The 22854-nt window shown below is 40.5% G+C and overlaps 1 long non-coding RNA gene across 1 annotated transcript; it reads left to right on the top strand.

The window, feature by feature from the left end:
- The first annotated feature begins 16550 nt into the window (after window positions 1-16550).
- LOC107763317 (uncharacterized) lies at window positions 16551-21542 on the top strand. Its single transcript, XR_012706170.1, has 4 exons — window positions 16551-18616; window positions 18739-19004; window positions 19618-19673; window positions 21256-21542. It is a non-coding gene; the product is annotated as an uncharacterized LOC107763317 (long non-coding RNA).
- Window positions 21543-22854: the final 1312 nt, after the last annotated feature.

The following is a 22854-nucleotide window of genomic DNA, read 5'->3' as shown; positions in this document are numbered from 1 at the left end:
GGCGGAATTTCAATTTTATTGCCTTAAAATACCAGAAAACGAGTAACAATCATGGCGAGGTAGTGACTATTATTCCTTAGGTTGTTTTTTATGGGCCGGCAAAATTTTAGGCGATCCAGATCTGGCAATTCGGGCCCACGCAGAAGGCGTAGGCTATAGCACATGAAAATCTAGGAATCATGCGAAATTCCAATTTTATGGCCCTAAAACGCCAAACAAGAGTAACGGTCATGGCGAGATAGTGACTATTATTCCTTAGGTCATTCTTGATTAGCTGAATATATATTAGGCGATCCGGATCCGGTGACCCGTGCCCATGCAGAAGGTGTGGGCTATAGCACACGAAAATTTGGGAATCAGACGGAATTCAAATTTTATAGCCTTAAAAATACCAAAAAACGAGCAACAGTCATTGAGAGGTAGTGCCTATTGTTCCTTAGGTCGTTCTTGATAGGCCAGAAAAGTTTAGGCGATCCGAGTCCAGTGGCTCGAGCCCATGCCAAAGGCGTAGGCTATGGCACAAGAAAATTTGGGAATCAGGCGGAATTCTAATTTTATTGCCTTAAAAATACCAAAAACAAGTAACGGTCATGGCGAGGTGGTGACTATTGTTCATTAAGTCATTCTTGATGGGCCGACAAAATTTTAGGCGATCCGGGTCCGGTGGACCGGGCCAATATAGAAGTCGTGGGCTATAACAACACATGAATACGGAATTCCAATTTTATTGCCCTAAAACGCCACAAAATGAGTAGCGGTTAGGGCGAGGTGGTGACAATTATTACTTTGGATATTTTTTATGAGATGGCAAAATTTTAGGCGATTCGGATCCGGTGGTCGGGGCCCATACAGAAGGCCTGGGCTATAGCACACAAATATCTATGAATGGGATAGAATTCCAATTTTATGGCCTTAAAAATACCAAAAACCGAGTAACGACATGGCAAGGCGGTGACTATTGTTCCATAGGTCGTTCTTGAGGAGCCGGTAAAATTTTAGGCGATCCGAGTCCGGTGGCCCGGGCCAATATAGAAGTCGTGGGCTATAATAACACACAAATATCTAGGAATCGAGCGAAATTCCAATTTCATGGACCTAAAACGCCAAAAAAATGAGTAGCGGTCATGGCGAGGTGGTGACAATTGTTACTTTGGATGCTTTTGAAGGTCCGACAAAATTTTAGGCGATCCGGATCCGATGACCTGGACCTATGCAGAAGGCGTGGGCTATAATAGCACACGAAAATCTAAGAATCAGGCGGAATTCCAAATTTATGGCCTTAAAAATATCAAAAAATGAGTAACGGTCATGACGAGGCGGTGACTATTGTTCCTTAGTTAGTTATTGATGGGCCTGAAAAATTTTAGGCGATAAGGGTCTGGTGGCCTAGGCCCATGCCGAAGGCGTGGGCTATAGCACACGAAAATCTGGGAATCAGGCGGAATTGCAATTTTATGGCCTTGAAAATACTAAAAAGCGAGTACCGGTCATGGTGAGGCGGTGACTATTATTCCTTAAATTGTTTTATGGGCCAGAAAAAGTTTAGGCAATCTGGGTCCAGTGGCCTGGGCATATGCAAAAGGCGTGGGCTATAACACACGAAAATCTAGGAATCAAGCGGAATTCCAATTTTATGGCCTTAAAAATACCAAAAATGAGTAACAGTCATGGCGAGGTGGTGACTATTATTCCTTAGGTCATTTTATGGGCCAGCAAAATTTTAGGCGATACGTGTCCGGTGGCCTAGGCCCATGCAAAAGGCGTGGGCAATAACACACAAAAATCAGGAAATCTGGCACAATTCTAATTTTATGGGCCGAAAATGCCAAAATACGAGTAGCGGTCATGGCGAGACGATGACTTGTTACATTGGATGTTTTTGATGGACCGAAAAAATTTTAGGCGATCCGGTTATGGTGGCCTGGGCCCATGCAAAAAGCGTGGGCTATAGCACACAAAAATATGGGAATCAGGCGAAATTCCAATTTCATGGCCCTAAAATGCCGAAGGATATGGAACGGTCAAGGTGAGGCGATGACTATTGTTCCGTAGGTCTTTTTTGATGGGCCGGCAAAAATTTTAGGCGATCCGAATACGGTGGCCCGGGCGCATGCAATAGGTGTGGGCTATATAGCACACGAAAATTTAGGAATCGGGCACAATTCTAGTTTTATGCCCCTAAAACGCCAAAAAAGGAATAACGGTCATGACGAGAAGGTGACAATTGTTACTTAGGTCATTTTTAATGGGCCGACAAAATGTTTGGTGATTCGGGTCCGATGGCATGGGCTATAACACACAGAAATTTGGAAATCGGGCGTAATTCAAATTTTATGGCCTTAAAATGCCAAAAAACAAGTAACGGTCATGGAGAGATGGTGAATATAATTAGTTAGGACTGTTTTGATGGTCCGAAAAAATTTTAGGGGATCCGGGTCCGATGGTCGGGCCCATGTTAAAGGCGTGGGCTATAGCACACGAAAATTTAGAATTAGACGGAATTTCAATTTTATGGCTTAAAATGCCAAAAAACGAGTAACAGGTATTGCGAGGCGGTGACTATTATTCCTTAAGTCATTTTTGATGGGACGATAGAATTTTAGGCGATCGGGGTCCAATGGCACGGGCCCATGCAGAAGACTTGGGCAATAGCATAGGAAAATCTGGGAATCGTGCGGAATTCCAGTTTTATGCCCCTAAAATGGAAAAATGAGTAACGGTCATGGCGAGGCGGCGAATATTGTTCCTTAGGTCATTTTTGATAGGCCGGAAAAATTTTAGGCGATCGGGGTCCGGTGGCCCGGGCCCATGTAGAAGGCGTGGGCTATAGCATACGAAAATCTCGGAATCGGGGCGAAATTCTAGTTTTATGGCCCTAAACGCCGAAGAATAAGGAACAGTCATGGCGAGGCGATGACCATTGTTCCTTAGGTCATTTTTAATATGCCAAAAATATTTTAGGCGATTGGGACCCGGTGGCACGGGCCTATGCAGAAGGCGTGGGCTATAGCACAAAAGAATATGGAAATCGTGCGAAATTCCAGTTTTCTGCTCCTAAAACGGCAAAATAGCAGTAACGGTCATGGCGAGGCAGTGTCTATTATTCCCTAGGGCATTTTTGATGGGTCGACAAAATTTTAGGCGATCAAGATCCGATGGCCCGGGCCCATGTAGATGGCGTGGGCTATAGCACACGAAAATTTAGGAATAAGGCAGAATTCCAATTTTATGGCCCTAAAACGCTGAAGAATAAGGAACATGCATGGCGGGGTGATGACCATTGTTCCTTAGGTCGTTTTTGATGGGTCGGTAAACTTTTAGGCGATTCAGGCCCAGTGGCCTGGGTCCATGCAGAAGGCGTCGGCTATAACACACAAAAATTTGGAAATCGGGCAGAATTTTCAGTTTTAAGGCCCTAAAATGCTAAAAATGAGTAACGGTCATGGAGAGGCGGTGACTATTGTTCCTTTGGTCATTTTTGACGGGCCGACAAAATTTTAGGTGATATAGATCTGGTGGCTCTGGCCCATGTGATCCGGATCCAGTGGCCCGGGCCATGCAGAAGGCGTGGCCTATAGTACACGAAAATGTGGGACTAAGGCATAACTCCAATTTTATGGCCTTAAAAGTACCAAAACACGAGTAACAGTCATGTCGAGGTGATGACTTTTGTTCCTTATGTCGTTCTTGATAGGCCAGCAAAATTTTAGGCGATCTGAGTTCGGTGGACCTTGCCCGTGTATAAGTCGTGGGCTATAGCACACGAATATTTCGGAATCGGACGGAATTCAAATTTTATGGCCCAAAAACGCCAAAAAATGAGTAGCGGTCATAACGAGGTGGTGACAATTGTTACTTTGGATGTTTTTGATGGGATGGCAAAAATTTATGTGATCCGGGTTCGGTGGCTGGGGCCCATATAAAAGGAGTGTGCTATAGTACATGAAAATCTAGGAATCGGGAGGAATTCCAGTTTTATGGCCCTAAAACACCAAAAATTGAGTAACGGTCATGGCGAGGTGGTAACTATTGTTTCTTAGGTCGTTTTTTATGGGGCGGCAAAAGTCTAGGCGATTCGGGTCTGCTGGTATTGGCCCATGCATAAGGCGCGGGTCAGCACACGAAAATTAGGAAATCTGGCAGAATTCCAATTTTAAGGGCCTAAAATGCCAAAAAATGAGTAAAGGTCATGGAGAGGCGGTGACTTGTTACATTGGATATTTTTGATGGGCCGGCAAAGTTTTAGGCGATACGGGTCCGGTGGCCCATGCCCATGCAGAAGGCAGGGGCTATAGCACACGAAAATTTAGAAATCGGACGAAATTCCAGTTTTATGGCCCTAAAACATCGAAGAATAATGAGCATTCATGGCGAGGCGATGACCATTGTTACTTAGGTCATTTTTTATGGGCTGAGAATCGGGTGAAATTTCAGTTTTATGGTCCTAAAACGCTAAAAAAAGTAACAGTCACGGCGAGGCGGTGTAAATTGTTACTTTGGATGTTTTTGATGGGCCGACAAAATTTTAGCTGATCTAGATCTGGTGGCCCAGGCATATCCAGAAGGCATGGGTTATAGCACACGAAAATCTGGGAATCACGCGGAATTCCAAATTTTATGGCCTTAAAAATACCAAAACATAAGTAACGGTCATTGCGAGGTGGTGACTATTGTTCCATAGGTCATTATTGGTAGGCCATCAAAAATTTAGGCGATTCGGGTCCGGTGGCCCGGACCCATGCAGAAGGCGTGGGCTATGCACACGAATATGTGAGAATCGATCGGAATTTCAATTTTATGGCCCTAAAACGCCAAAACATTAGTAGCAGTCATGGCAAGGTGGTAAAAATTGTTACTTTGGATGTTTTTGAAAGGTTGGCAAAATTTTAGGCGATCCGGATCCGGTGGCTTGGGCCCATGTAGAAAGCGTGGGCTATAGCACACGAAAATCTATGAATCAGGCAGAATTCTAATTTTATGGCCTTAAAAATACAAGAAAACGAGTAACGGTCACGGCGAGGCGGTGAATATTGTTCGTTAAGTTGTTCTTGATGGGTCAGCAAACTTTTAGGCGATCCGGGTCCGGTGGACCGGGCCCATGCAAAAGCCGTGAGCTATAACACACGAATGTGGAATTTCAATTTTATTGCCCTAAAATATCAAAATACGAGTAACGGTCATGGAGAGGTGGTGAAAATTATTTCTTTGGATATTTTTTATGGGCTGAAAAAATTTTAGGTGATCCGGTGGCCTGGGCCCATATAGGCACACGAAAATCTATGAATCATGTGGAATTCCAATTTTATGGACTTAAAAATACAAGAAAACGAGTAACGGTCATGGCGAGTCTGTGACTATTGTTCCTTAGGTCGTTCTTCATGGGCTGGCAAATTTTAGGTGATTCGGGTCCGTTGACCCCGGCCCATGCAAAAGCCGTGAGCTATAACTCATGAATACGGAATTCCAATTTTATTGCTCTAAAGCGCCAAAATATGAGTAGCGGTCATGGCGAGGTCGTGACAATTATTACTTTGGATATTTTTTTATGGGCTGGCAAAATTTTAGGGGATCCGGATCCAGTAACCCGGGCGTATGCAGAAGGCGTGGGCTATAGCACACGATAATGTAGGAATCAGGCAGAATTCCAATTTTATTGCCTTAAAATACCATAAAACAAGTAACAATCATGGCGAGGTAGTGACTATTATTCCTTAGGTCATTTTTATGGGCCGGCAAAATTTTAGGTGATCCAGATCTGGCAACTCGGGCCCACGCAGAAGGCGTAGGCTATAGCACGCGAAAATCTAGGAATCATGCGAAATTCCAATTTTATGGCCCTAAAACGCCAAACAAGAGTAACGGTCATGGCGGGATAGTGACTATTGTTCCTTAGGTCATACTTACATCGTTATTGATTGGTCGAATATATTTTAGGCGATCCGGATTCGGTGACCCGTGTTCATGCAGAAGGTGTGGGCTATAGCACACGAAAATTTGGGAATCAGACGGAATTCAAATTTTATAGCCTTAAAAATACCAAAAATGAGTTAACGGTCATGGAGAGGCAGTGCATATTGTTCCTTAGGTCGTTCTTGATGGGCCGGAAAAGTTTAGGCGATCCGGGTCCAGTGGCCCGAGCCCATGCCGAAGGCGTAGGCTATGGCACAAGAAAATTTGGGAATCAGGCAGAATTTCAATTGTATTGCCTTAAAAATACCAAAAATGAGTAAAGGTCATGGCGAGGTGGTGAGTATTTATCCTTAGGTCATTCTTGATGGGCCGGCAACTTTTAGGCGATTCGGGTCCGATGGCCCAGGCCCATGTAAAAGTCGTGGGCTATAGCCCACGAATATATGTGAATCGAGCAGAATTTCATTTTTATGGCCCTAGAACGCCAAAAGATGAGTAGCGGTCATGGGGAGGTGGTGAAAATTGTTATTTTGAATGTTTTTGATGGGCCGGCAAAATATTAGGCGATCTGGATCCGGTAGCCTTGGCCCATGCAGAAGGCGTGGTATAGCACATGAAAATGTAGGAATCAGGCGGAATTCCAATTTTAAGGCCTTAAAAATACCAAAACATGAGTAACGGTTATGGGGAGGCAGTGACTATTATTCCTTAGGTCATTTTTGATGGGCCGGAAAAATTTTAGACGGTCCAGATCTTTCAACCCGGGCCCATGCAGAAGGCGTAGGCTTCACACGAAAATCTGGGAATCATGTGGAATTCTAATTTTATGGCCCTAAAATGCCAAAAAATGAGTAATTGTCATGGCAAGGCAGTGACTATTGTTACATAGGTCATCCTTAGAACGTTCTTGATGGGCCGACAAACTTATAGACAATCTGGGTCCGGTGGCTTGGGCCCATACAGAAGGCGTAGGCTATAGCACACGCCATATGTGAATCGAGTGGAATTTCAATTTTATGGCCCTAAAACGCCAAAAATGAGTAGCGGTCATGGAGAGGTGGTAAAAATTGTTATTTTGAATGTTTTTTATGGGCCGGCAAAATTTTAGGCAATCCGGAACCAGTGACCCGGGCCCATGTAGAAGGCGTGGACTATAGCATACGAACATTTGTGAATTAGGCGGAATTCCATTTTTATAGCCTTAAAAATACCAAAAAATAAGTAACGGTCATGGAGAGGGGTAACTATTGATCCTTAAGTCGTTCTTGATGGGCCGGCAAAATTTTAGGCGATCTGGATTAGGTGGCCCGACCCCATGCAGAAGGCGTGGGCTATAACACACGAAAATCTGGGAATCATGCGGAATTCCAATTTTATGGCCTTAAAAATACCAAAAAATGAGTAACGATCATGGAGAGGTAGTGACTATTGTTCCTTAGGACGTGTTTAATAGGCTAGCAAAATTTTAGGCGATCCGTGGCGCGAGCCCATGTAGAATCGGGCAGAATTCTAGTTTTATGGCCATAATACGCCAAATAACGAGTAACGGTCATGGTGAGGTAGTGACAATTGTTCCTTAGGTCATTTTTATGGGCTGGTAAAATTTTAGGCGATCTGGGTTTGGTGGCACGGGCCCATGCATAAGGTGTGGGCTATAACACACAAAAAGCTAGGAATCACATGGAATTCCGATTTTATGGCCCTAAAACTCTACAAAATGAGTAACGGTCATGGTGAGACAGTGACTATTATTTATTAAGTTATTTTTGGTGGGCCAAAAAATTTTTAGGCGATCCGGGTCCGATGGCCCATGCCCATGCAGATGACGTAGGCTATACACACAAAAATCTGGGAATCAGACGGAATTCCAGTTTATGACCCTAAAACGCCAAAAAAGATAGGAACATTCATGGCGAGGTGATGACTATTATTGTTTAGGTCATTTTTTATGGGCCTGGAAAATTTTAGGCGAACTGGGTCTGGTCGCCCGGCCCATGCAGATGATGTGGGCTAACACAGAAAAATCTGGGAATGGGGCGGTATTCCAGTTTTATGGCCCTAAAACTCCAAAAACGAGGAACTGTCATGGCTAAGCGATGAATATTGTTTCTTTGGTCGCTTTTTACGGGCCGAATTTTTTTTAGGCGATTCGGTTCCTGTTGTCCGGATGCATGCAGATGGCGTGATCTATAGCACATGAAAATTTGGCAATCGGGCAGAATTCCAGTTTTATTGACCTAAAATACCAAAAATTGAGAAACGGTCATGGAGAAGCAATGACTATTGTTCCTTAAGTCTTTTTTGTGGGCCGATAAAATTTTAGACGATTCGGGTCCTAAAATAGCAAAACATACGGAACGGTCATGATGAAGCGATGACTATTGTTCCTTAAGAAGTTTTTGATGGGCCGATGTACGTTTGCCTGGATGCATGCAAATGGCATGGGCCATAGCACACGAAAAACTGGGAATCAGGTTGAATTCTAGTTTTGTGGCCCTAAAACGTCAGAAAAAGTAAAACGGTCATGGCGAAGTGATGACTATTATTCTTTAGGTCATTTTTTATGGACCAACAATATTTTAGGTGATTCGGGTCTAGTCGCCCGGATGCATGTAGATGGCGTGGGCTATATAGCACACAAAAATCTGAGAATCTAGCGGAAAATGGCGAAGCGATGACTATTGTTCCTTAGGTCATTTTTATGGGCCGACAAAATTTTAGGCGATTCGGGTCCGGTCGCTCGGATGCAGGTAGATAGCGTGGGTTATAGCACACGTAAATTAGGGAATCAGGCGAAATTTCAATTTTATGGCCCTAAAACACCAAAAAATGAGGAAATGTCATGGCGACGCGATGACTATTTTTGCATAGGTCGTTTTTGATAGGCTTGCAAAACTTTAGGCGACTCAGGTCCGGTTACTCGGATGCATGCACATGGCGTGGGCTGTATATCATACAAAAATATAGGAATCGGGCGGAATTCCAGTTTTATGGCCCTAAAACCTTCTACTGGCAAGCGATCGTGTTGTTCACAGGATTTCTCGTTACTCATGTCAGCATTCTCACGGGATGGTCCTATCAAAGAACTTGATTTATGCAAAGAAAGAAACTTAGGATAGGAGACTTATGAAGGCTTCGTCTACTCCCTCCCCATGTCCACTAGCGCTCCTGTCCAGAGCGAAGAGAAGGCGAAAAAGCATTGCCAAAGCACCCAATCCAATAAGAGCATCACATACGAATCACGTCCGAGGTCAAGGTCAAAAGCACCTGCGCGAATACTGGTCGGTCAGATCTCACCTCCCCTTCCCCATACCATAGCCGGAAGGGATAGCGTATCCAAAGAAGAGAGAGTTGGTATTTTTCCCCGCATCGGAACAAGACCCACTATACTAGATTTAGCCAATTTAGGTGCGGATGGGGATTCCTCAATAGATTCTATAGATTCAAATTTGGATGCCCCTGTGCATAAACATATGGATAGGGATGCAATGAAAGACTAGAGCACGAGCTAGCTGATCTACCGACAAGTCCTTGATTTCTTATCCGTGAAGGCATACTTGGACTCATTGAAGAAAGCACTTGAGGTAAAGATCAATGAGCGATTACGACAACTACAGACCTCTTAACTAGGTTTTTTTTACTAATACGAACTAATAGGCTTTGGGCTGGTAAGGCTTTGCGTATTTTATCGAATTAAACCACATGCTCCACCACTTATGCAGGCCCCCATCAATTCCTTTGAGTTTTGGTATAGCAACCGTACTCCATAGGCGGAGTGTTTCACTCGTTAGTCCTCCTCAATCGATTAGACTATGGCGAATCACCTGTGTATTGGTCTTTGGCAAAGACATAATATAATAATAAATTAATTAATATTAATTAATAAAAAAATTTTGGTTAAGAACTATTGACTGTAAACTATAGCAGTTACATTCAATTTCAATTTTATGTAACTATGGCGAAAATGAGGGAATGTGATAGAATTTCAATTTTATGGCCCTAAAATTCCAAAAAACTACAAACGGTCAAGGCAAAGCAATGATTACTGTTCCTTAGGTCATTTTTGATGAGCCGAAAAAGTTTTAGGCAATTCAGATCTGGTCACCCAGATACATGCATATGGCGTGGATTATAGCACACGAAAATCTGGGCATCAGGCGGAATTCCAGTTTTGTGGTCCTAAAATAGCAAAACATACGGAACGGTCATGATGAAGCGATGACTATTATTCCTTAGGAAGTTTTTGATGGGCCAGCATCCGTTTTCCTGGATGCATGCAAATGGCGTGGGCCATAGCACACGAAAATATGGGAATCAGGTTGAATTCCAGTTTTGTGGCCCTAAAACGTTAGAAAAAGTAAAACGGTCATGGCGAAGTGATGACTATTATTCTTTAGGTCATTTTTTATGGGCCAAAAATATTTTAGGTGATTCGGGTCTAGTCGCCCGGATGCATGTAGATGGCGTGGGCTATATAGCACACGAAAATATGAGAATCTAGCGGAAAATGGTGAAGCGATGACTATTGTGTCCTTAGGTCGATTTTATGGGCAGACAAAATTTTAGGCGATTCGGGTCCGGTCGCTCGGATGCAGGTAGATAGCGTGGGTTATAGCACACGAAAATTAGGGAATCAGGCGAAATTTCAATTTTATGGCCCTAAAACACCAAAAAATAGGAAATTTCATGGCGGCGCGATGACTATTGTTGCATAGGTCGTTTTTGATAGGTTTGCAAAACTTTAGGCGACTCTGGTCCGATTTCTTGGATGTATGCACATGGCGTGGGTTGTATATCATGAAAAAATATAGGAATCGGGCGGAATTCTAGTTTTATGGCCCTAAAACCTTCCACTGGCAGGCGATCGTGTTTTTCACAGGATTTCTCGTTACTCGTGTCAGCATTCTCACGGGATGGTCCTATCGAAGAACTTGATTTATGTAAAGAAAGAAACTTAGGATAAGAGACTTGTGGAAGCTTCGTCTGCTCCCTCCCCGTGTCCACTAGCGCTCCTGTCCAGAGCGAAGAGAAAGCGAAAAAGCGCTGCCAAAGCACCTAATCCGATAAGAGTATCACATACGAATCACGTCCTAGGTCAAGGTCAAAAGCACCTGCGCGAATACTGGTCGGTCAAATCTCACCTCCCCTTCCCCATACCATAGCTGGAAGGGATAGCGTATCCACAGAAGAGAGAGTTGGGATTTTTTCCCGTATCAGAACAAGACCCACTATACTAGATTTAGCCAATTTAGGTGCGGATGGGGATTCCCCAATAGATTCTATAGATTCAAATTTAGATGCCCCTGTGCATAAATATATGGATGGGGATGCAATGAAAGACTAGAGCGCGAGCTAGCTGATCTACCGACAAGTCCTTGATTTCTTATCCATGAAGGCAGACTTGGACTCATTGAAGAAAGCACTTGAGGTGAAGACCAATGAGCGATTACGACAACTACAGACCTCTTAACTAGGTTTTTTTTTACTAATACTAACTAATAGGCTTTCGGCTGGTAAGGCTTTGCGTATTTTATCGAATTAAACCACATGCTCCACCACTTGTGCAGGCCCCCATCAATTCCTTTGAGTTTCGGTCTAGCAACCGTACTCTACAGGCGGAGTGTTTCACTAGTTAGTCCTCCTCAATCGATTAGACTATGGCGAATCACCTATGTATTGGTATTTGGCAAAGACATAATATAATAATGAATTAATTAATATTAATTAATAAAAAAAGGTTGGTTAAGAACTATTGACTGTAAACTATAGTAGTTACAGTCACTCAATGGAGATGTTCACCTTTGTTTGGAATGAAGATGGATGAACATGCACTTGAGCCTGGAACTGATGAAATTCGGGGAAAACATGGAAGGAGTCACTATAATGGGGATTGCTTAGTCATCCTTCCTCTTACGTATTACAATTTAGGTGCTTTTCATGCTGTCTTTAGCGGAAAACAGACTTAATCGACAAATAAGGGATAGGCAAAAATACGTTCTTGAACTCTAGAGAACGGGCGGAAAGAGGTTCATCAGAGCTATAGGAAAAGCTTATAGAGGGGTGGTCTTACTATGACACGTGAAGCATGGTTCCATTTGTTCGGTGTCCGGGGAAGACAAAGGAATCTATTCGGGAAGCGCTTACCAGCCTTTTTACCGATACCAAGGGGAAGCAAAAATTAGACCAATAGGGCACTGCTCTACGCCTGTCGTGACAACAACAAAATTATATTAGTCAAGAGCTAGCGCCCTACGACTAGTATAGTATAGCACATGCTTCCCAAACGTCATGCATTTTTTAGGTCATTAGTCAACATCTCCCTGGACAACAAAATAGGGGTGACTTCACATTGTTTCCTGACACGCCTATATTTGTTTTAGGTAAATCCTCTCCCCGTTCAGGCGGATGCTTCATCTTGCGCTTGTGAATGAGTGTGATATATACCTCTTTGCTCATCACGTTTATCTTATCTTATTCTTCTTGAATTGTCTCGAATTACCTACGGAGTTTGAGGGGTTCACTAGATTTTTGATTCCTTCTCCATTTCTGAGAGCTGGGAAAGGTAAATATTACTATATTCTTTCTTCCCTATCTTCTTCCTCCTTGACTTCATACTCGTTCTAACCCAACAAAAAAGGGCGCTGCCTTTTCCGGATCTTTATTCGCCCACTCCTTCATAGAGCGATGACTAAGAGCCGGGAATTATGAATTCTCTTAGTAAAGCCTAAAAGTAGCCCTTGATCGATTCCTACCACGGACGGGTATACATTTCATCTATATCGCCGGCCTCACATGGACATACATACTTATGTTTATCATATTACGGCTTCCTAAGATGAGCATCTGTGGGATCAACTCCACCTTAGAGATCTTCCAGATCCACAACTACAAGCTCTCGAGTAGGAACATGATCTCCTACTACTGATAGGTATGCAATCGAAGAATCTTGCGAGATAGTTGGGCTTGGCTCTACTCGCCGGCTGTGCTGCGTGAGCCTCCAGATGCCTCCAAGCAGGGTAATCGTAGCGCATCTTTCCCATGCTCTGTGACAACGGTGGTACCCCGAAACAAAGGGGCCAGTCTTCGTTGTACCGGGGTACCCCGATCCGGATGCCACAAAAATTTAGGGAAGCCTTTTTCTTAAAAGACTTTCTGCGACCGGCGAGAAAGCAGATGACTTTAGGGCTTAGTATTATCCCCCATTTTTCAGCCTGACATTACAAAGGTAGACTTCATCTATTGGACGCCCTGGCTTTCTTTTTAGTTTTCCAATATTTTGTCCTTCATTCTCTCCTACTATGGTGGAATTTACCAAGAACTCTAAACGTTCGGAGTGCCGGTTCTGTTTCAGAAGAAGCATGTTGGCAGTTTAAGGTTTTGCATTGATTATAGAGCGCTGAACAAAGTGACCATCAGAACAAGTACCTTATGCCTATTGCATACCTTTTCGATCAGTTGAGTGGAGCACGATACTTCACGAAGTTTGATTTACGGTCGGTGTATTATCAAGTGCGTATTGCCTTCACCGGTAACCAAAGCGTATCGTACCCGCAACCACTTTGGTACTTTGTTTATAGCTTTTTTAAGTTCTGAAATAGAAGGGGGGAGGGGGCTTGCGCTTGAATTGAAGTAGCGGCTTTGGAATATGAGTAGGGATCCTAAGTGGCGCGTTCGTGGAGTCAAACCGAAGGAAGAGCAAAAGGAAGGTTGGGTGCTTATGGGGCGAGGAAAAACCTAGAATAGGAGGGGGTAACACTCTGGATCCTCCCTGCTTGCAAAAATGAATGGATTAGAAAGGGTCTTAGTTCTCTAGTTTCCTCGGGGGGGGGGGGGAGAGGGCAAAGTCCATAAAAGAATATTGCCCTACCGGTAAGGAAAAGGAGGAAAAAGTGTAGTCATCTATCTCGACCTGTTTCCCGACACGTTGGAAATCCAGACCGGCTCAAAGAATCACTCTCGCTATTTAGCCTTTCGTTCTGCCAACAAAGAAGTCATCCTTGACGATTTCCTATTCCTACCCTGTCGAGCCACCTCTCTTCTCTATTCGATGCTTCCGCTGGAAGGGGTCTGTATCTTATTGTCGAAGTTGTATAATGAGTAAGGGGTTGGGTGAATTCAATAATAGACGTATATTGGCATTCTGGCCTTCCTTCTCCTTTCAGGGAGATCTAATGTATGTATTTTGGTTTGTAGGTAATAAAACGTCAGGAGGGGGACATGCTCTATGTCCACTGAGAGCCCCGACCTGACATGTAGGTTCGTTAACGTAAAGTGAGGATTTGAGCCTGGCGAACCGAAGTCACTTTTGGAACCATACTTCCTACAGCTAACATGTGTTTAGACCCCAAAGAGCCCTTATTTACTTTACTACTTTAGGGGGTGGGGGTGAAGGGGGTTTACATAGAACTGAGGCAAAGTGGTTTATGATTGAATCTCAGAGGCATTCTTATCATTTGGTAGATCCAAGTCCATGGCCTATTTCAAGTTTACTGGGAGCTTTGACAACCACTGTAGGAGGTGTGATGTACATGCACTCATTTCAAGGGGATGCAACACTTCTCAGTTTGGGCCACTTTTTACGCCCCTCTACTAAGAGATGCACCATGTTGATAGGAATCGGCAAAGACGTTCTTGTACATGTTCTCGAGGGCAGCATTCATGACAATCATCATTATTTTCTCCCGAGGGCATGGTATGGCTTTGTTCTTGGTCTTGTTTAATAGATGTCGAGTGTCGCTTTTCCCCAATGAGAGATCCATGAGATGTTCTTCCTCAAGATCAATCTGAAGTGTTAATGGAAGTTCATTGAAGATTGCTCCTATGCCTATTCCATTCTTGTCTAACTTTGCTAACTCCTCCTTCTCAACCTGTATCTTATTCGTTCTGGAAACACGTCTTAATGTGGTAGCGCAGACAAGGTTAATTCACTTTAGGATTATTGGTTGTCTCGCCTGCACTGACGTCAGAATAATCATTATAATACGATGATAGCACCTGATTAGTGAGAAATTCACTGCTCTCCTCTTAGCAATGATCTTTCTAGGGCTACTTTCAAAACTGTGTGCCCCAAATCATTTAGACTTATGAAACTAAGCGGCCGGGAAGGTATGACCCCTCGCGCCAAAAAACGAGGAACGGTCATGGCGAAACGATGACTATTGTTCCTTAGGTCATTTTTTATGAGCCGGCAAAATTTTAGGCGATTCAGGTCTGGTCGGCCGGATGCCTACATATAGCGTGGGTTATAGACACAAAAATTTGAAAATAGAGCGGAATTCCAATTTTATGGCCCTAAAACACCAAAAAATGAAGGAACGGTCATGGCAAAGCGATGACTATTGTTGCATAAGTCATTTTTTATAGGCTTTCAAAATTTTAGGCGATTCGTGTCTGGTCACCCGGGTGCATGCAAATGGTGTGGGCAGCATATGAAAATCTAGAAATCGGGCGAAATTCCAGTTTTATAGCCCTAAAACGCCAAAAAACGAAGAACGGTCATGGCAAGGCGATGATTATTATTTCTTATTTTGATTTTGATTGTGTATAATAAACATGTTGAAAAACTAGTGTGGTACAATTTCTTTTAAATTAACCAACTGAAAGTTAATTTTATAGATAGTCACTCAACTTTCACTTTGTTACATTAAGGTTATTAAACTATCATTTTATAAATAAAAAAGTGCTCAATTTTACCTAAACATTACAAAAGTTACCATTTTTAGTAATAAAAAATGCACTTTATTTTGGCGTAAATATCACAAAAGGTCATTAGGAGAAACAAAAGAGACATTTATATGATACTTTAGTAAAGTTGAGTTATTATTTTTTGTGATTTTTTATGGTTCTTAGGCAAGGTTGAATAATTATTTTGTTATAAAAAATAATTTAGTGATTTTTTTATAATATTTAAGAAAAATCGGGTGATTTTTATGTTACAAAAATAGTATAGCTATTTTAGTTTAATAAAATAATAGGGAAAGTTGAATGATAATCTATGAAATCAACACAAACAAGTGAACAACAATAACATATTTAGTATATTCTTATAGATGGAGTTGGGGAAACGCAAATAACTGAACAATAATAATATATTCAATATATTCTCACTAATGGAGTTGAGGTAGGTAGTGTATATTATGAAGGTAGAGAAACGCAACCGATCCAACATAACAATTAAGGCCACTAGCTAATATAAGAATTTACTTTTCAAAAATAGAAATATGAGCCGAGGGTTTTCGAAAACAACTTCTCTACTTCTTCGGATAGAGGTAAGGTCAGCGTACACTATACTCCTCAAACTCAACTAGTGAAATTTTGTTGGATCGTTGTTATTATTTTTCAAAAATAAAAATATCCATTTATTAATTGTACTTTCGAGAGTTTACTACAAGTCTCGTCCACCCACCACAATCCTCTTGATTGAACCATTATAAATAAAACAATCAAATTCTATCCATTTCATGTTAGAAAATTATTTAATGATCAATCCTTGTTTCTTTTTCCTGCTTAGATGCTAGAAATGGTGGTCCGTCTTATCAACTGATACAATTTTCTTGTCAAGGAGCAGAAGTAGAATTACAAATCTGCCAAATAAGTTTCGCGTTTCTTTTAATAAAGTTACTCTTTCTTAAAAAAGAGACATGTTCTTTCCGTTTTTGGAAAGTGACATATTTGTCAGGCTTGTGATTCTCCTTCCATGGCATAGAAAATAGTATCAATCGGTAACTGAATCTCCATGCGTCTGAGTCGGATAAAGAAACGAGTATATGATCGGATACTTTTCCGGCGCCGGCAATCTTTCGCCGTTTTTTCAGGTTTCCGGTGATGATTTTTGAATAAAATTGTTCTTTTTATTCAAACCCCTAAATTGATTAACCCTTCGAATTAAATCTTGTTGATTTTTTGTGACTATGTCTCAGCTTTTTGAAACCCTAGTAAGCTGCTTCAGTTTAAATCCCAAAATTTGAACCCTAAATTGCTGTAACTAATAGACCATTAAGAGCATGTTGCTAAGTCTGTTCTTAATTGATTGGACTAATTTTTTTCTTTAAGTAAAACTAAATTTGCTGATAAATTTTTCCTTCAAAATTTAGTTTTTTTCTGTGTGCTGTTGAGTTTAACAAGCATTTCTGATTTTAATAATAAAGTAAATAACTGTGAGCTGTGAGAAGCATTTAACTAGGGCTTCTTTAGTGTTCACTTTTAATTAGTTTTTACTTCTTTTATGCTATAGCTTACTGGTGATTTCTTCAGTCTTGTAATGATTAGTTTCATTCATTTCCCAAAGTTTTGAACTTTTTATTTTCAATTCCATTATGATTCCAAAGGATTATCAAGTTATGTTGCAGGAAAGTGAAAGGTTATTAAAGTTTCATGATAGGATTTCGTAGTTGTTGATTACTTTTCATATTTGCTGAAATCGGCTTGTTTAATTAGCTGTTATACCTGTTATGGTGCAGAGTGTAGCGTCCTGTTGGGGAGAAGTATTGTGTGATTCTACCAGTTTATTTCTTGTCAATACATTAAGGCGATAGTGGGCTCTCATGTCTCAGAAATAGTAAAAGCTATATTGACGTGCCTTTTCTTATTAGATATATGTTGAAGTATGGATACTCTTATGTATAAGTAGATATTTAGAATGGAATAAAACTTATCCTACTATAGAATCTTACTATGAAAATAAGATGTGTAGATGGAAATGAGCGACAGAAGTATGATTGCATCTACGTATGCATCAATTGCATACCAGAATTGCTATGATATTGCCTCACTAGATCTGATTACTAATAATCTGATGCATTTATTACCAAGTGAAAACACTTCATCATATCACACTTTCTGGTTGGTTATAAATGGTGAAAGATTCATATCCTAACACATGTGTTTAGTTTTTTTCAGATCGATCAATCTCGTTCCTTTTTCTTTCTTAGAAGATGCTAGAAATGGTGGTCCGTCTCATCAAATGATAATCATTCATGTTATATGTAAGGAGAATCACAAACCTGACAAATATGTGTGACTATCTCTAAAAGAAAGAATACAGTATTTCCTGGTGTTTAGATAAATTGTTGTCATTTCATTTACAAAAGAATGCCCTGTATGTGAAAAAAATGTCATATCGCTTTCTTGAAAAAGACACATTTGTCAGGCTTGTGATTTTCCTCTAATGGCATGGAAAATATTATCAACTGGTGAGTGGACCTCCATTCATCTGAGTTGGAAAACGGAACGGGTCATTGATCGGGTACTTCTCCGGCGCTGGAGCTGGAGCACTTTCACCGATTTTCAAGATTTCAGTGATGTTTTTGAGTCGGTGAAATTGTTTTTTTCCTTAGAACCCTAGATTGATTAACCCTTTGAGTGATTCTTATCCTGTTCCATGAATTATTTCTTGTTTTTTTGTGTGGATGTGTGCAGATTTTGGAACCTTATTAACTGCTTCAATTTAATTACCAAATCTTGAATCCAAATTTGCTTTTAGAAGAAGCTAGGAAGATTTTGATAATGTAATTTCTGGAAATTGTTCTTTTATTGACTGTTATGATGTATGTATCTATAAATTCGAACTCTAGAAGATTAAGTTAGCTTACTAGTGCATCCACGAAACCGTAGATGAAACTAATTTGAATTATTTTACCGATTACGATTAGTAAGCTCTATTGCAGGAAAAGGATATGTTTCTAAAACCCGACGATAGGATTGCTTGGTAAATGATTTCATACTCATCTTTGATAAAATCGTCTTGTTACTGACCTGCTATTTTTGAGCTTCTGCTTCTTAACATTTTTATGTCAGTATTATCGTATTCTGTTTTTTGTTACTTGGCAGACTTTGGGTTTCCTTCAACACTTCCACATACGGATGGCTCATTTGAAGGAGTTTCTTCTGAAACAAGAGCCCGTCCAAATGTAAAACCTGTCTGGATACGTCCTGCTATTCTAGATTCATAAATGTTTGAGGAGAAGCAGCCACTTTGGAATTATCTTTGGTATATCTAAGGAATAGATTGCATGCTGATGATATATCTGAAGTCTGAACAAAGTGGAGAATGGAGACTCGTAATCTTGAAGTGTTATCAGGTTTTGGTGCACAAGGTAGCATACCGTCGAGGAGAAATTTTACGTACTAAATTTTACGATTTATATACATGTAGGCCATAGTGTTCTCCCATGTCTCATAAATAGTCAAAATCATAGTTGGCATCCCCTTTCTTATTAAATGTATGTAAAAGCTTTTGATTCTCCTATGTATAATTAAGTAGCTCTTTAGAACCGAACAAAGTTGACCTACTGTAGAATTCTCGAATTTTAAAAGATGTTTGGAGCAAACTTTGCTATACTTTAGAACATAGTTATGCTTGATCAAATTGTCAGTGCGATTATAGATGAGAATGGTGAGTGAACATCGCTACGATGCTTTATGCTTTTTTACCTCTGCCAACTTCTTAGCTATATGCCCCTCCCCACCCACCCACCCCAGGAAACCTGGAGGTCTGCTTGCGCATATACCCCCTAACATTATCAAGACATAACCTAATGTCGAGAACCTTTTAGATGATAAAGTTAGTGTCCCAACTTCATTAAGAACTTGAGGAACTATTTTTCCTTTGTTGGGTATGTAAAAGTCCAACTCCCCTGTTATTAATTTATTTGGCTGTTAAGAAACATTTAACGCAGTTAATGCTGAAGTTGTAGCTGCTTTCTACAGGCAATTCCACCTTTATTGCTAAAGCTATTGGCTGAAGCTTTTCAGACCACTTTGAGGTATGAAATCCCTTTGTTTATAGCTTTTCATGTTTCCCTCTGTCATTCTCGTTTTCGACTCTAAATACTATCCAACTGTCATGTTTGGTGCTAATAATCTTAACCTCGATCTTTTTCTTGTGTAATGGTGCTAGTCCTTGTCTCTGTCAACAATAAAGACATGCCACCGCCTCATTAGGATAAAACACTTCATGAACCTTCTTGTTGCTCTTAGTATAGGAATAATCTAAGCTGCTACTTCATTACGATAAAACTCTTAAATGAGCCTTGTTCTAAGTATGGGAATAATCTAGGTTACTTTCAGTAATGCACACCCTATGGGACCTTATTTCACCTCCTTCTTAGACTCGCAGTGTATAATGTAAAATTATTATTACATTTGTTAATGAGTATGCATCTGGAAGGCTAGCTGAAGTGCTAGAAATAAATGTTCATCGACACTTTTTCTACTCGAGTCAAGACTGTAACTCTCAATTCTCAGAACTCGTATTGGAGCCACTTCGTAGAACAAACTACGAAGAATTGAAAATACTAAATCTATCAAAGAAATAATTCCTATGCAACTTGGTATAATAAGTTGGAAAGTAAAAGCAAGCATGCTGTGGCAGCAATAGTTACAACCCTGAAATAACTGTCAAAAAGTAGTAGAAAGTTATCAGGAGCTTCACTTCAGTATCTTGGTAATGATCTAACCTAAAGTATGAACATGTGATGTACTATCAGAATTTGACTTGTTACGGCATGATATATTTGTGAGTAGTGGTGGCAAAATGGTTAAAAGAAAACAGTTAACCACCCATATTATCCACTAAAAAATGGGTTGGATAATGAACTTTTTAAAAACGGGTCAAATATGGATAAGAACCATATTATCCATTTTTACCAATGGGTTTAACTTTTACATTTGCAAAGCCTCAAATTGGGGGTTCCTCAAGTTTGAGAGACAAGCAATTCTCCCAAAAGTGATCATATTCAAGAACTCATGGATAATATGGTTACCCATATCCGTTGGTTGACCCATTTTTTATCCTTATTAAATATAGGTCGGGGCGGATAATTTATCCATTTTATTACCCCGTTTTCGACCCGAATTATATCCGACCCGACCCGCATGTTTGCCACTCCTATTTGTGAGGGTTGCATCTGTAGCTTATCATATGGTCAGATAATCGCGGGCATTTCGACTGAATTTAATTCTTGTTGAGGAACTCGTTCCCCACATATTATGAATAAATATTTAGTTGTGTAATATTAACAGTTGTCGCGTCTCTCACTCTTCCTATTTGTCAAGTAAATCCGCTTGTTCTCCACACTTTTGTTCCCATAGGTTGTTTTATTAGCCTTCAAAGGGCTGATCCAATTGGTAAACTTCTCAACACCAGCCTTGAACTATTAGTGCAGTTGTTATAGTTCCTTGTTCTGAAATCAAGCTGGTTGGTAGAATGACGCCTTTCTATATTTTCCTTATGAAGAAAGAATTATCTGCATTAGGAAAGGAGTTCACTTTAGTGCTCATGTAATACTGCATGCCCTTGGAAATTCTCCTGTTTCTGACTTTCTTTGGTACTTTCCAATGTTACAGGGATTGCCGCCGCCTCCTAAGCCTAGTATATTTCATGTCTTCGGCTTATCATTTCCCCCAGGTATCCTTCTGTTTTTTGTAGTTTTATGAACGTGTTATCGAAACGAATTGGCAGGATATCGAAAACCTGTGAGGGTAAAGTCAAGCTAATATATAGGGATTGTGGCCAAGTGGAGATGTGGTGGTTTGGATAGTTTGTAGTTTGCTTTCATATTAGGTCAGCAAATTGTTCAGGTCTCTGAGCTCAAGAGGCGACTAAAATCGTATATTTGAATCCTTATTGTCCATGTCGCTTGATTTAACCGTCTTACTATGATATTTTGTTCAAGAATTTGTTGTAATGCTTAAATAATGAATTGAATATTCAGGTAACTAAAAAGAAAAAATAATTTGAGCTCTTTTATTGGTTGACTTTTAGCCACGCGAAACCCCAAGCTGGCTAATAAGCAAGTGATTGGTCTCTCCCTCTCCCCTTCCCCCTCTCTCCCTCTCGATCGAGAGAGAAGCAGACTATCACAACCCAGTGTATTCCCACAAGTGGGGTCTAGGGAGAAGCAGACTCCCCTCTCCCCCTCCCCCTCCCCCTCCCCCTCCCCCCTCTCCCTCTCCCTCTCCCTCTCGATTGATCGAGAGAGAGAAGCACACTATCACAAGTCACAACCCGGTGTATTCCTACAAATGGGGTCTGGGGAGGGTAGGATGTATGTAGCTTTACCTCTACCCTGGAAGTATAGAGTACCGTTTTCGATAGACCTTAAGCTAAAGAAATCTCTTGAGAGGCAGAATGATTGGCATATTCTATGGAATTTGATGATTAGTCCTTACTTTGGATGTCATGGGATCCATCAAAAGGACAATAAAGTGCCATTAGTGTCCCTATGCTTTGTCCTCCAAATTTCTTTTTAGTTGAAAAAGCTCAGATTATAGGCAACGGGTGTTGTCTCAAAAACCTTTGATGAAAGAGTGCCAAAAAGGGTTAAAGTAGCAAAATTTGTATGCAAAGAGAATAATTACTATAGGTGAACCAACGGTTGGATTCTACCAGACATAAAAGGAGTTTTCATCATTAAGAGGTAACTTTATGGTAAAACTTACATAATTATTCAGACGAGTTTAAAATATAATTTTTATATTATCAAGTTATACTAATTCTTCTTTAAAATGCGGAATTTATAATTTTGAACGTAAATCAGATTACCATCTATAACAAGTAAAGATCAGAGGCAAGCCTAGACTTAACATCGGGTTCATTTGAATCTAATACTTTTGATGTGAAACATAATATTTATGTGTAAAAATTTACTAAAATTGCAACAAATAGTAGATATGAACACATAAGTTTAAAAATATGAAAGGTTCAATCTTAAAAAACTTAAAAGGTTGAATCTATAAAATTTAAATTTTGAGTCCTCCTGGTAGAGATGACGTGATAATGTAAATATTTCTTTTAGTGGTCGAATATTTCATAAAGTATAAATCTTTTTGAATAAATTTTCACATTTTTCTCAATTGAAGTATATACAATGATCTACAATAAGTTCATTATTGTAGATAATGAACTTGCTTAAGTATCAAAACAAAATCAACACTTGAGTAAGG

This window comes from Nicotiana tabacum, chromosome 23 (genome assembly GCF_000715075.1).
Source record: "Nicotiana tabacum cultivar K326 chromosome 23, ASM71507v2, whole genome shotgun sequence".
NCBI lineage: Eukaryota > Viridiplantae > Streptophyta > Magnoliopsida > Solanales > Solanaceae > Nicotiana > Nicotiana tabacum.
The sequence above is the reverse complement of the archived record's forward strand: the minus strand, read 5'-3'. Positions and strand labels throughout refer to the sequence as shown.